Source organism: Cydia splendana, chromosome Z (genome assembly GCF_910591565.1).
Source record: "Cydia splendana chromosome Z, ilCydSple1.2, whole genome shotgun sequence".
Taxonomy (NCBI): domain Eukaryota; kingdom Metazoa; phylum Arthropoda; class Insecta; order Lepidoptera; family Tortricidae; genus Cydia; species Cydia splendana.
In genome coordinates, this window is record NC_085987.1 from 23,360,154 (window position 1) to 23,375,055 (window position 14,902).

At 35.7% G+C, this 14,902-nt stretch overlaps 1 long non-coding RNA gene across 1 annotated transcript; it reads right to left on the minus strand.

Moving 5' to 3' along the window:
• Nucleotides 1-5,591: 5,591 nt before the first annotated feature.
• On the minus strand, nt 5,592-7,160 carry LOC134804970 (uncharacterized). The gene is made up of 3 exons (XR_010146219.1): nt 6,433-7,160; nt 5,798-5,933; nt 5,592-5,673 (listed from the first exon to the last, which is right to left on the minus strand). It is a non-coding gene; the product is annotated as an uncharacterized LOC134804970 (long non-coding RNA).
• Between the last annotated feature and the right edge of the window lie 7,742 nt (nt 7,161-14,902).

Sequence of the window (14,902 nt, forward strand, 5' to 3'; positions counted from 1 at the left end):
ATTGGGCAAATTACATTAGTGTTATTGATTTAAATAATGCGTACTTACAGATCCCTATATCAGAAGAGAGTAAAATTATATCTTTCAATTTTAAAAGAAAAACTTGCGCACAATGTTGAAAACTTTAAAAGTGATTTTGAAATTGCAGCCACAAATGCATTAAAATAAGTTTTTAAAAGAGTGACATGGAAAGGGTGTTTATTTCCACTACCCACAATCATTATGGCGAAATGCTAAAAACTTGAAGTTACAAAACACCCTATCGGAAAGAATGTAACTAGACAGCTATGCAAATTGGCATTATTTCAGCCATCAGATGTACCAGAAGGTTTCCGTTGTATAACTAAACTCATGCCTGACACTGACGTATTCGCTAAATTTGCCGAATACTTTCGGGAAGAATGGATGAACAAAATAAAATTCGAGGTATTTAGTTGGTACAACGAGCAAAATCGAACAACCAATGCTTAGAAGGGTGGCTCCATCGAATTGGTGTGAGATTTGGTCGTCATCCAAAACTATTTATATTCCCGAGCAAATTTAAAAAAAAAGGCCATATACCAAGATTTCAGGATCAAAAGAAACCTAGCTGGCTGTACAAAAAAAATATAATACGTTTTTGGCAAAAATTTCATTTTTGGTACAAGCTTTTATCGCTGACTGTACTTTTCTTTCCACAGGCAATTAATGCTCATCGAGACGATTCTAAAAACCCCAAACACAATTAGGTTTCGTTGTTTTATCACATAGTTCCTATGGCCACCTCCGGTCTTCATCATCAGATCAGCTCGATGACACCATAATACTGCATTGTCACCCGACTTACGTATGTATGCAAAATTTCAGCTCAATCGGAAACCGGGAAGTGGATCAAATTTAACTTGCAAAATTTGATTACAGACAACGGTCAGGTGAAACTAAATAAAAGCTTGTAAAAAGACTACGGACTGATACTTACACGGATACAGATATAATTTAAAAATATACAAACCAAGAAATAACAATGACAGAAGCCTTACAAATCTTGAGTGCAGCAGATTTTACCAAAAATATTCATATTATATTCATATTCTTATTATATTCATATTATCATATATGCTTATCCATTCGAACATTTTTAGCAATACCTAACATTTATACTTCTCCTCGTTGAATATACTGCTCAAATTATTCATTAATAACATAATAAAACATATCTTCAGTACCATAATCATCTCCTTACAGGTTATAATCTAGGTAAAAATAAAATAAATCCGAGTCCAAAATAGGCTCGTTACCAGAGATCTGACAGGTCATCGCAAAAACAGATATGGAAATAGAACAAGACTCTATAGAGTCGATACTTAAGATTATGATTATCTAAAGCGGATATTATCGTGATTTAACATTTGACCTTTTTTAGTTGCATAGGTTTTTATAAATTATTTTTTTTATAAAAACGATTGATAAGTGGATTAAGAACTATCCTGAGCTCTCTTATAATGAAGATCACAAAGAAATATTGTGTACCTACAGCATGTGACATTCGAATTAAAATGTTAAAGAAAGATAATAGTAACAAACATGTTAGCTCAGCAAATCACAATGAAAAGGTAGTACCACCAGCAACATCTTATGATACATTTTGCATAGATTTGTTAATGTTTCTAATCTCTGTTAATATTCCATAGCATCAACTCAATAATCCACGCTTCAGGGCATTTTTCAAGAAGTATTATGTTGCAATTGCAAACAATGGGAAATACCTGATGAATCCTATGTTAGAAAAAATGCAAGAAAGAACAAAATGCGGGATGAGTTTTTGTGGATCTCTATCGATGAGATAAAGAATAGACATGATAAAAATGTTGTCAATATTATATTGAAAAATTTGCCACTGAATGGTCCTTCTTATTGTTACTTACTTGCTTCCAATATATTATTACATGTAGTGAATGGAGAGACGATGGCTGATTTCATAGTTGAGCACCTTAAATTACTTTGGGATAATAATTTTGAGAAAAACACCGAAAAACTGTTGATGTCCACGGATAGTGCGGCATATATGCTTAAAGCTGGGAAGTTCTTAAAAGAAACATTCCGAAATATGTTACACTTGCATTGCACATGGCCTCCACCGTGTTTGTGAGCAAATAAGATGCGAATTTCATAATGTGGATTTACTTATAAGCAATGTTAAAAAAATCTTTGGAAAAGCTCCGAATCGTGTTAAGTTACTAAAAAGTTATGTATCCAAAGATACCACTTCCGCCGAGACCTGTAATAATAGTACCATTACCATGAGTTGCTATCGAGAACTTACATTACGTTACTACAATCGCTAGCGCCTAAACGCGGTTCGTGTAGATTTCGCTGGTACCATGGTACCAGCGAAATCTACTCATGACTCATGAGTCAATTACTCGTTTACTATACTCACTAACGTAAGCTCGATTCATCGTGTAATTAACGTTACGATAGGGAATTACCTCGGAGTGACGTGCCTAACTTCACAGCAAAGAAAGCTATCTCTTTTTGACTATACTGAAACGACAGAGTAGGACGATATTGGGCAAAAAGCTAAGTATCCAAGCATTCGTTTAAAAAATATAAACATAACCGTGCTAATTTAAAGCGTCATGGCACAGTATTATTATGTAAAGTGTTAGTGGGGTCTTGTATTTGTGTTGGTTACTTTGTCAATGTGACAGTTCTCTACTTAAGTTTGAGTTGACTGGCTTGACGTCCGTTGGCTGTTGTTGCTTTTGTAAATTGTGTTTTTAATTGTGTTCCTGTGAATAAAAAAGTGCCTAGAGCCGTTAAAGAAGTTTTCACTTCAAAAAAATGCGTACTAGTACGTCACAATTTCAACTTCTAGTTGACTACATGCAAAAGTAAGTATCTATGTACTTTAACTTTAATTTGAGTTATACAGTCTCCCTAGTTTATAATAGATGAAATATTTTAGTTTCAAGTGGTTAGCAAAGTATTTTAAAGTCCCTCTCATCTCATGTGTTACAGGCATGGTGACCTTAGCAAACCAAATGATGGGCCACACGGAAAGGAACTTAATACCCGACGGTGGGCCGAGCTCACACAACTTTTGAACGCGGATGCGACAGGCGTCACTAAAAATACAGATAAGTGGAGAAAGGTATGTGTATAACATATTAAATATATTAAAAACGGGTCACTAATATCGGGTTTGGGGTAATGTCAGGTTTCTAATATATTTAATATGTCTGTGTCTCACGGAAGTTTTGTGTGTATAACCCATTAGCTTTATATTTATGTTTTCATTTACCACTACCATTCATCACATTTTTTTCTTTGCATGTACATTTGGTTCGCTCTTCAATGATTTTGTGTGTGTGTGTGTGTGTGTGTGTGTGTGTGTGTGTGTGTGTGTATGTGTGTGTGTGTGTGTGTGTGTGCGTGTTGGGTGTGAAGGTGTGGAGTGACCTGAAGAACAATACGAAGAAAAAGGCTGCTCGGGAGCTGGAGCAGGAACTGGTGGTGGTCCTGCTTGTAAATTAAAATTAAGTGACCTAGAGCAGAGGGTGCTGGCTATAACAGGGACACGGGCAGCTACAGGCATTGTAAAAATTCCGGAGGTTGGCCTGGAGGTAGGGTAATGGGTACTTCATGCTTAATAACAATTTCGGCGGGGTGTGCAGCGTGGCATCGGGCTCACAAGTAATTTGAGCAGCGTGTACTAAGGCCGCTCCTATACAGTTGCAATTGGTTACCACCTAACATGCACGCCGCACACCCCGCCCCGCTGCACGCCCCACTTGAGCGTCCACTCAGGCCTTACACTTAAGGTGACAGTCCATTTCCAACCGCAGCTGCACTACTGTTCATTTTACTATGGAAATTGACAGTAACAGCGACGCGTTAAGTACCAGTAGTGCAGCTGCGGTCAGAAATGGAATGTTACCCTAAGAATAAAATAAAGAGTAAGAACTCCCATACTTAATCCCCTACACAGAGAATGCTGTCCTATGGGAGTTTGTTATTCTTTATTTAATCTTACTCTATGGTCATACCTAAATTAAAATATTTTACAGGAAGAAGTAACTGAATTGACTGTACTACCGACACTTGATGATGATGACAGCCTATCTATTTTTATACTACATGATGAGTTAGCTCAACAAACTTGTTCCAGTGAGTTTCCGTATCATTGTTACTATGAAAATAAGATCAATGGAATTAATTTAATGCATGTCATGAGAAAATTTTTAACAACATACATAGTTAATAGTCACCATAGCCTAGCTGGTATTGATTCTGCCTAGAAAGCTGGTTGTCCCGACTCGGTATCCTGGAAAGGGTAGCGGCACAAATATATTTTTCACCTCAGCAGCTCGAACAAGGGTACTTTGCTTCTTAAAAACTCTTGCTCACTGAGTCATTTTGTCTCACCCAGTGAGCAAAATCGCATTTTGCTCACTGATTGGGTCTCACTCAGTGAGCAAAATGCGATTTTGCTCACTGAGTGAGACAAAATGACATTCAAGTGACCTTTATAGTCATTTCAACATGCGGGGTCTAATACAAGTTCGATATACTTGGGTTCTATTATCTCTGTCCCTCTAGGTATGTTCTCACTGCTTAGGGTGAAAAATTTTGTGTACTACACGAGATCAAAGTTATTTACATCTCGTGCGCTTTTGAATCCCTTACTACGCTCAAGATTCTAAATTAGATTCACTCGCTACGCTCGTGAATCTATTATAGAATCTTTCGCTTGCACGGGACTCAAAATAAGCACTCGAAGAAATATCAAACTTTGATCTCTTGTTGTACAAATAACTATTCTTCATTTATGATGACAATGATTTTATGTGTAACAATTATTGGATATATATTTTTGTATGAATACTATTGCCCAGTATCAATGTACAGTCAGCAATACTATTAGCTTAGCAGTTAGCACCTTTTCATACAAATTTCTATGCGGGGGTGGTACCTTTTCTCTGCAGCTGACTGTACAGACCAATCTTTCTTTGGTTGTAATTTTGTTACCAAGTATTTATTTTATTGTTTTTATTTTTTATTGCAGATGTTGAAGATTGGAATCGGCCAGGGACATCGGCTCAACCCCCAGTTTTTCCACCCTTACCTGTGGACAGGAATAACCAAGACTTGGCGGGCAGAGAGGAGCCTAAAATAGTTAACAGCCCAGGTAGAGTTTTATTTACTAAACCTCATTTAGAAGCAGATAATAAATTTTGCATTTATTGACACATTTTATAGGTGTAAGTACTGCTCAGTAATATTATAGCCCATTGCCCACAACACAGAATTATTGTGCATGTACTTTAAGGTATGTTTTCAATATCTCCATTTCTTGAAAATTGGTACCATTAGAAAAATATAAGTAATTTTAATACTCGAACCGACAGCACATGAAAAGACCTATTTTCAAGGCTTAATTCTGAACACTTAACAATAAAAAATAACAATTAATTGTATGTAAAATCGTTGTTTATTGAGTGCACTGTAGTTTTATTGTAATTGTGTATGTACTTTTGTAAAAAAAAAAAAAACTAGGATCAGACTTATATCTATGAACAAAAACGCCAATTTCATAGGTAAGGACCTAATATTTTCCCATATGAAAGAATCATGGGCTGCACCTCCAAACTTAGCATTAATGGATAAAATTTTACAATCGTGATCACATATCTGAAAATTAATATTGTATATAATATTACGAGTAGTAAGTAAATCGCTTTTAGATAAACATGTCAATCTAAATTTATTAAGGAGTAGGTTAGGTACCTATACAGATAAAAACAGACCTACTTACCATTTGTACATTCATTGAGTGATAATGCTTTCTACAGAAATATAAGTGTTCTTCTTCCTTTTTGGGTGTAAATATCTTGAAGTGGCTGCAGTCAATGCTTCCTATCACCCCTGGGATTCCATATTTATTGAAAAAACTAAAATGTGAAAATTGGTTTGTAGGCATTGACGTATTAAATCTCAGGACTGGCCTTACGGGCAATAAGAATGGGGAGTCCGACTCGCAGTTGTCCGGTTTTTAGTGCCCGTAAGGCCAGTCCATAGATATAATACGTCAATGTTTGTAGGTATTGTATTGTGGTCATAAGAGGAAAGAATATTACGTGAGTGAGTGCGTCAGTGTCGTAAATAAGGAACTTTGATGCACAATAATTCTTAAACTACAATATGAACATATTGAATGTTTTTGAGAATATATCTTAAGCATGTTAAGCCCTATATATTACTGAAAATTCAGGGTTCTAGCTTCAGCCAGCACAATATTACAGGACGTCGAAAATGGCCTGAATCGCTTCGAGAAAAGGATGGTACGGCCGTGCCTCTTTGTTTTGCTCGACTTGTCGGGGACACTGCCGTGCCCCCAGATAGGTAAATTAGGTCACTACCTAGTTTAAGTTGTGATTCGTCTATTTTTACCTTTGTCTAATGTCATCTCTTTCTTCGCGTGTGGTTGGAAAATGTATAAACATTTTTAGAATATTGGGGTGGTTCAACGCGGCTGTTACCTCTTCAATGTAAACACTCATTGCTTCCTGCGAAAAATGGTGTGCCTTGCCAGTCATGCGTTGGTAACTACCTTGTGCATAAAATAGTAATGCACATAAAACCTGCAAGAGTTAGTTTGTTGGTTAATTACAAAATAACACTCATAAATGTCAAATAAAATGTATAAGTACTTAACACTTTTATAGAATTTATACTTAACTTTGATTCCACTGACACTCTTTGAGTGGATTTCAAATCCGCATGATTTATTAACAAATCACACAAATCCTCAAAAGCTTCCTTGCTGAGCCTATATTCTTTAATAAAATTATTCTCACTTATGTGTTGAAGTGGGTTTCTTAATATTTTTCTCATATCGGCTTGATATTTTCCTTGTTCACGTCGTTCGTCTTCATATGCAGCTTTCGCTAACATATCCCATGCCAAATAATGCCTTGCTGACATTATTTACATAAATAATGATAAGAAAATATACTATAACACGAATTCTAATAAGTTTTCACGCTCCAATATGCCAGTGAAATAGATTACTACAGTCGATAACGTATTGCTCGATAGCGTATGTCAAAAATGTGACTCATGGTACCAATTTCTATAGGCAACAGCTACAAACGTTACTCGCTAGCGAAAACCTAAAATACCTATCGAAAAGTAATCGCTAGCGTTGAACTCATACTGCCGATTTTTAGTTCTATAAGTGACCGCCGACGGCGCTGTACTATTCTCCATAGAAATCATTTACGCAGTCGCTAGCGAGCACCGTCACTGTAAACTCATGGTAATGGTAAAGGTGGGGCACGTGGCTTGAAGCCGCAATATAGTTCAAGTATTTCGTTGAAATCTCAAATGTTATAATCCAATTAAGCAAAAAAGAGGCAAAGTCTATTAGTAAAGCTCAGAGTGCACTACAAAACCCAAAAGTAAGACAGGATTTAAACTTTATTAGCACCAATTACGAAATTATACAAATTGCTTTATAACAGGTACAGAGTACACAGCTTTGTCTAAGTGATTCGTTATTAATTTTGGATCAAGTGCGTGTTGTCTTAGATTGGGTAGCATCCGAAACCGTAAAAAACAAAATGGAAAATGTATTAGACCGTAATCTCGACTATGAAAATATTCGAGATATTTGTCAAAGAATATCCCAGGAACACAAAATTAGACCCCTTGATATTCTTTTCAACGGTGCTTTACTTACTTCGGTGGACACGGAGCGGTCGTTTTCAATTTATAAATGGATCTAAGAAATCGCTTGAAACCCGAAAATTTGGAAAAAAAAAATTTATGTCAACAATAATTTATAGGACATATGTTCCATCAGTGTATTGTTAGCAATGTGAACTTATTTCAATAATATATTGTAATATGTGATTGGCGATTACTCCACCGACAAGAGCAAAGCTCTTAAGTAATGATGATGATGAATATGTGTAACCTCTTTGATCAAAGAGCGTTTTCAAGATTTTCTGTCAAATATAACGTTGGTGTTTGGATTGTCATTAAATTATTCCGATCTTATAATTTGTGAATTTAGTCAGTCACTTTGAATAAAAATATGGCTTTGTTTGATGAAGAAGATTATCGCCATTTTAAGAGACAACTCAATGCCAAGATGGAAATAATTACTCTTCGAAAGGGAAATGCTAATTAAGGTAACAAAAAAATATGCCTACATAAATCGTTTTTTAAGATAAGTTTAATTGAAATACTCTCTTTATCATAAAGTGCCAACTTTCTGCTCCTGCATGAACAATTTTCGAGAAAGATGTTTGTGATTTATGTTCAAACATATCATCAGCTTAATTTTTGACGATTGCTGGGAGGACGTCATGGAAGTGTTTCGGCAGTTTCGAGTAAAAGGTTTTAAAGTATTTTTTAACAACTATTTATTAATCACACCTGCCCACACTGTATCGGAGACTAAATAAGGCTGATCGGACTAAGACTGCTTACATAATATATGCCCAACATTTTATCAATTTACTTAATAATGAAATGAAAATAGATTTATTTTGGAATTAAACTAGTATGTGTAATAGTTTTTATCGCTTATGTGTTTTTTTATTGATGAAAATAGTAAAAATTTATTAACACAAATAACTAAATAAAAATATTGGTTTGTTTCAGAAAATGCAGGAGTTGATGGTTGCGCATAATATATGTTCAATACAACCATCAGCATTAAAAAAAATTAAATACCTTCACAATTATATGGTGTATTTTTGGGTCACCGTTGTAAATGTCATTGAAAATTATAATTAAATTATACTGTACTTACATAATACGACTCTATTAATCTTGTTCTATTGGCATGTTGCGATTGTTTTGCGATGACCTGTCCGATCTCTGGTCGTTACCTACTCATTAAAGAATCTAGAGTTCTGCGGTTCACTTCGAGAGATTCTAACGCTAACTAGACGATCACGAGGCCAATTATTAGAGTAACTAAGAGTATGAGAGATTATGTAATATATATTTAGTTTATAAGGTTTAGGATTAGGGACAGTATAACAAAATTACCAAGGTACCTATGACAAAAGGGTTTATAATTTTATTAAAAACTACGTGTATAAAGGATTCCGTTTGTGCCAATTTGGCTACGGAACCCTAAAAATGGTACCTATTCTTTATAGTAAAAATGCAGACTATCTCTCTCAATGTCAAATAAAAAGGTCGCAAATTCGTTACACAAGTTTCAAAACGCTTGACAGTAAATCGCAAGTCCCGCGAACAAGGTTTTGTGTTCCAACTTTAGCAATTACGTTGGCCAGGATTAAAGTTGAGTTTGAAACTTTCAAAACAGGACGGATGGTTACAGTCGTGGGAACACATGGATTTGATGTGTGCCGAATGTAAAAACTCCATACTTTAAATTATATCAGCATTTTTAAAAATTCATAATAGCATGGAGTTCTTAGCTTGGGGGTGAACGAAAATTAATCAAATAATCTGTATTGATGACCTATAGTTCGACCACAGAAACTTAGCCGCGCTAGATAAAAAGTAGTTTTTAAAAATCAGTATGTGACAACACCACAGAAAATGGATTAAAATAAATAGTCTTGATACTTGTGAAATTTCTACCATACCGTCTATGAAAAATTTAAGCTATGCATTTATGGTTAAATAAATTTAATTCCAACAATATATATCACTATTAATATGTATACATTATCCTAAATGTTGATAAATAACTAATAAATAGGTACAGAGAGCCTACCGCAAACACCGAAGTTCGCAAATTGCGAGCATCTTTCTCTTTTACTCCCATTAAGGCGTTAGGTAATTATATTGACAGAAAAATTGCCCGCAATTCGCGAACTTCAAATGTTCGGACAAACGAAATAAATGATTAAAACAATAAACATACATTCAAAATAAATTTAAGCTTTAACTAGTAGGCACCCATGCCGTAAGCATAAGCATGGAGGTTGTGGGTTAGAGGACTTCAATCTCAAAATCCAGCTCGAACCAATGGGTTTCTCGAAATGTTAGAGGAAGTTCATAATAATAGTATGCGTACGAGCCCCAATGCAGAAGAGTTCGTCAAGTCATAGATTATTAAGTATATGAATCTTATATCAACTCGTTTTATTTCTAGAAAGGCATTAGCATCAAACGATTTCTACAATATTATACTCCATAAATACAACGTTGCTTTTACACTATTGCACAATAAATACAATGTAAGAAAAAAAAATCCTAGGTATATTCATTCATGTATGGTTTCACAAAACAGTTCGACAGGTTCTGAATTGATGCAAAATAGTTTGTACATGCCTAGCGTTAAGCCTCTTTAATGTTATTGCTCAAATAAATAAAAATGATTCAAATAAATTTGGAACCCATTGTCATTTAATATGTCAAAGGGTACATATATAAGTACATACTCCAAGTATTTTTTCATTATTACAAGTAATTTAGAGCAACATGGGCCGCGGAAAACCAGTCACAGAAGAAGTCAGGAAAATTATAATTTCCAGTAGTGAGAGTGGAAAATCTACCAACCAAATCGCCAGAGATTTATTACTGCCAAGATCTACTGTCCAGTCAATCATCCAGCATCGCAAGAAACACGGCACAATTTCGTGTTTGAAGAAGTCTGGTCGACCGCGTATGACGAGAGCAGCTGAAAACCGAGTTTTAAAGAAAATTATCAAACAAAACCGCCGTGCTCGTGCGGGGGAACTTACCGTAAAATGGCGTGATATGATCCAGAAAGACGTTTCAGTGGATACCTGCAAAAGGGTTCTCAAAAGAATGGGATATGGTTTTTACACGGCCAAGGAATAACCTTTACTAACGGAGTTACATAAAAAGAAGAGGCTGAAATTCGCTCGCGAGCACTCAAACTGGACTACTGAGCAATGGCGTCAAATAATATGGAGTGATGAATCAAAATTCGAAGTAAGTGTCGGCGACGAAGGAAAAATATCGTTCGAAATAAAGACGAAGCATTCATCAAGGACTGCATTAAGAGAAAAGTGAAGTTTCCTGGGTCTGTGATGAATGATGATATGGGGTTGCATGTCGGCACAAGAATGTCCCTATAATATTTATTTATAAGGGGTAGGCCGCCTGCATTTTGTAGAAGGGACTGTTAACGCAGTGAAATACCAGGACATTTTGAAAACCAGTTTAATTCCATCTATTCCAAGCTTGAAATATGAAAATGTCTACACTTTTCAACAAGACGGGGCATCTTGCCATACTGCGAAGACCACGAAGACTCGAGTCTAAAGGAATCCCCACTATGGAGTGGCCGTCGAATAGTCCAGATTTGTCACCCATTGAAACATTGTGGTGGAAAATGAAAAAAAAAATTACGCAAGTCTCCATCGAGGTCAAAAAGTGATTTAAAAGAGAAAATCGTTGCTGTCTGGGAGTCTATAACCCCAGAAGAGTGCGAAGAGTTGGTAGCGACGATGCCATTGAGGATCAAGGCTGTTCTTAAGAGTAAAGGCGAGACAACTAAGTGGTAGGCGAACTATATTGCGTAGGTACTCAAGATCGAAAGCCGAACTATTATGCGTTGTAGTTGATAGAAGAATTGTATTTTTTTATTACAATACATGAATATTTTTTTGTTGTATTATATAGGAAATAAAGTTGATTAATTTTACAACACTTTTTTTTATTTCTTGCTCCTATGCTACTAAAATTACTTACTAGATTTGACTTTTAAAAAAAGTTACTTTCAATTTTAAATAGTAGCCGAACTCTTCTGCATTGGGGCTCGTATACCTATTAGGTGTGTTCAGTTTGCTGTGAAATTTTAGTCTAAACGAAATCTAAACCAATATTATAATATATTATCTATTTATGTAATACATATACAGTGTGTTACCGGCATGCGGGCTTTTAAGTATTAAAACTGGCAATAATATGATCCATTAGCAGTTATTTGCGTGTATTAGCAAATCATAATTATGTAAATTAACTGCTCAATTAAATTTCCAAAATTCGCACACGCAATGTAGTGGGTGTACTGCGTAATTGTAGTTACTCATATCGCTAACGCACGTGGTACAAGGCATGTCGTGGTACGAGGATAAAAAACTGAGATAACTATCGTAAAATTATTGGCATCCTTATCATTGGGTTCAGGTATGGAGGTATTAATACATTATTAAAGAGTTTTTTGTCAACTTTGACATGACAATTTCAAAAGTCGTCAACACGTCGGATTGTCAAAACAAACCAAAAAATATTAGAAAAGCTGGTATTAGCTTTTCTTTAAAATGTGTTACAATGCTCGAGAGTTATTGATACACGTGGAACTGCAGGTCAAGGCTTAAGGCTTTATAGGAAACACTTCCCAAATTGACGACATCCACACAATGCTCGATTGATAACAGCGGCTTTTCAGCACAGTACGTGAGAATAGGCCAATCGCCCCTGGTCAGCCTGAAAGGGCCATGCACGGGATCATGCCAGTGCAAGTTGAGGAATAGGAGTATATTTTTATATAAGACAAATTGTAATCTTAAATGATATTGACAATCTATGATTTTATTATTAATTATTATTAATTGTATTTTTATTATTTTTCAATGTGTCATTTTAATGGAAGTTTAATATTAGATAGTAATTTAAGAATATTTGTACGCCATGTATTATGGTAAATTAAGGATTGGAAACAATATTATGTAACATCAATTTATACCCTTTTTTACACAAATAAACTATTCTATTCTATTCTATTCTATTCTATTCTATTCTAAAGGATTCTCGAGCACTTCAGACAGGTACTAAACCAACGTCAAGTACTCGTATTATGTGGGGTTAATGTATTATTTTATTAAAATGTGGGGTTTGTATTTAAGTTTAATTTAGTTGGTAGTACAGTCTTTATCAATGAGACCAGAGTGGCTTTAATTTGGTGTAGTTATCTTAAGTGCATCTTGAAATAAACTTCGTAATAAACAAAGTATAAAGAGATGTCATTAGCACTTACTTGTCAATTTACTGTGCTGTACATTGCGGGCAATTAAAATTTTGTTAGAAATTTAACGAAGTCTGAAATTTAGTTTATTAATTAAATTAATGTCATGGTTACATTATAGATATACGATATTTTAATCTCCCTTAAAAAAAGCCAGGGTCCTGGTAACACACTGTATATGGTGCAAGTATTAAAATGTTTCATTCCACTTACCCGTCATCAACTCAAAAATTATGTAAACATTGTCGTTTTTGAGTTTGAATCGCCTAGTGCTGATTTTTTACTAGTGTAAAATTATTCGTCACGCGGAAAAGTAATTCCTGCACGCCGATTTTGTAAGGTTTCATCATGTTTTTCCCGTTCATCACAAAACAACGAATATTTAAACGATGTTGACAAACACATACCATAGAGAATGACGTTTACTGACTGCTAGAAAACATTGCCATATATAGTTTTTTAATTCGCTGTCAAATTATTGCGCTGCAAAGTTTCTGTGGTCGAACTCTACCTACATTGATATTGTTTATTACCGTTTATTCAAACTAGCTATTATTTAATTTAATACATTTTACTTCGAAGGCGTTTGTTTCATCAATTAACTTTACTACAATATATTCTACAACTAGATACCTACCTACAAAACTTAAGGAACTAAAACCCATTCTGAGTAGGGATGTACCGACTAGTCGGGAAAGCCGACTATCCGGCCACATTTGTAGTCGGCGATTAGTCGGCGACTAGTCGGCAAAAACGGCCGATTAGTCGGCACTTTATTAGTGAAAGAAAAACAGAAAAAAAAAGAATTCGACAGTCAATATTTACCATATGTTTTATGTTTATTTCACTAAAATACCTATTCAGGGTGCATACTAAAACTTTTGTTCATATAATTGACCGTTTGATCGTTATCGTATGTTGGCTGGGCTGGGCTGGTGTTTTCCTCTACAGGTCGGTCTCAACTGATTCTCGTGTAATTTCATGTGCATGTTCGATAGTTATTTTTTTTATTATTATTCAGTTTTTGTTTTTTTTTTAATGGTGGAGTCATGAGGAACGAGGAACTATTAATGTTATTGCATAATTTAGAGACTTAGTCAGGGCATGTTGCTCGTAAAAACGCTGACCACAGGGGATAGGTTCTTCTGGCGACTGCGTACGGGAAATAGAGCCTTGGAAATACCTCCTACAAGCTGTACTGATGGTCTGCTCAGGATCGCAAAATAAAAGAACTAAAGACAGAAATTAAACGAGGATTCTAGTGATAGGTCTTTGAACCTGTAGATAACACCTTTTAGCATAGCTAAATTATGATGAATAGCGCAACCAAAGGAGCAAAACTATTGTTTTTCACCTGAACTTATACGAAAATAATGATCTGGCCGACTAGCCGACTAATCGGCCATTCGACCGCCGATTAGTCGGTTAGTCGGCTAGTCGGCCAAATCAATAGTCGGTACATCACTAATTCTGAGCCATGCCGGGTCCAAAGGTCCCCATCGCACTAGCAGCGTTACCCCGCTGTATGGCGATGGAGACCTGTTGGACAAGCCATCATGACTCAGAACGGGCGGGTCATTTCCTTTCTCCTTGAGGCGGTTGTCAAGCTCTCGGACGAGCTCACGCGCCTCTCGTCCCCAGGGCTCGGAACGATTTTCACCCTTGTTTCCGTTACTTTTTTGCACGAACGATTTTGAAAGTTTCAATTTTTTTGCAACATCGCGGATTGACGAGCTCGTATTTCTTGTGAAACAACTAACATTTTCTTCATCCACAGGTCCACAGTTTCTACCGCTTCCTTGTTTTCGCTCTACAGTCAGGTCCCTCTTGAACTTGGACAGCACCGATTGAACCGTAGATTTATTAATTTTGAGGCATTTAGCAATGTCGTTCTGAGATATACCTGGATTTTCTTGGAAAATGTTCACGCTT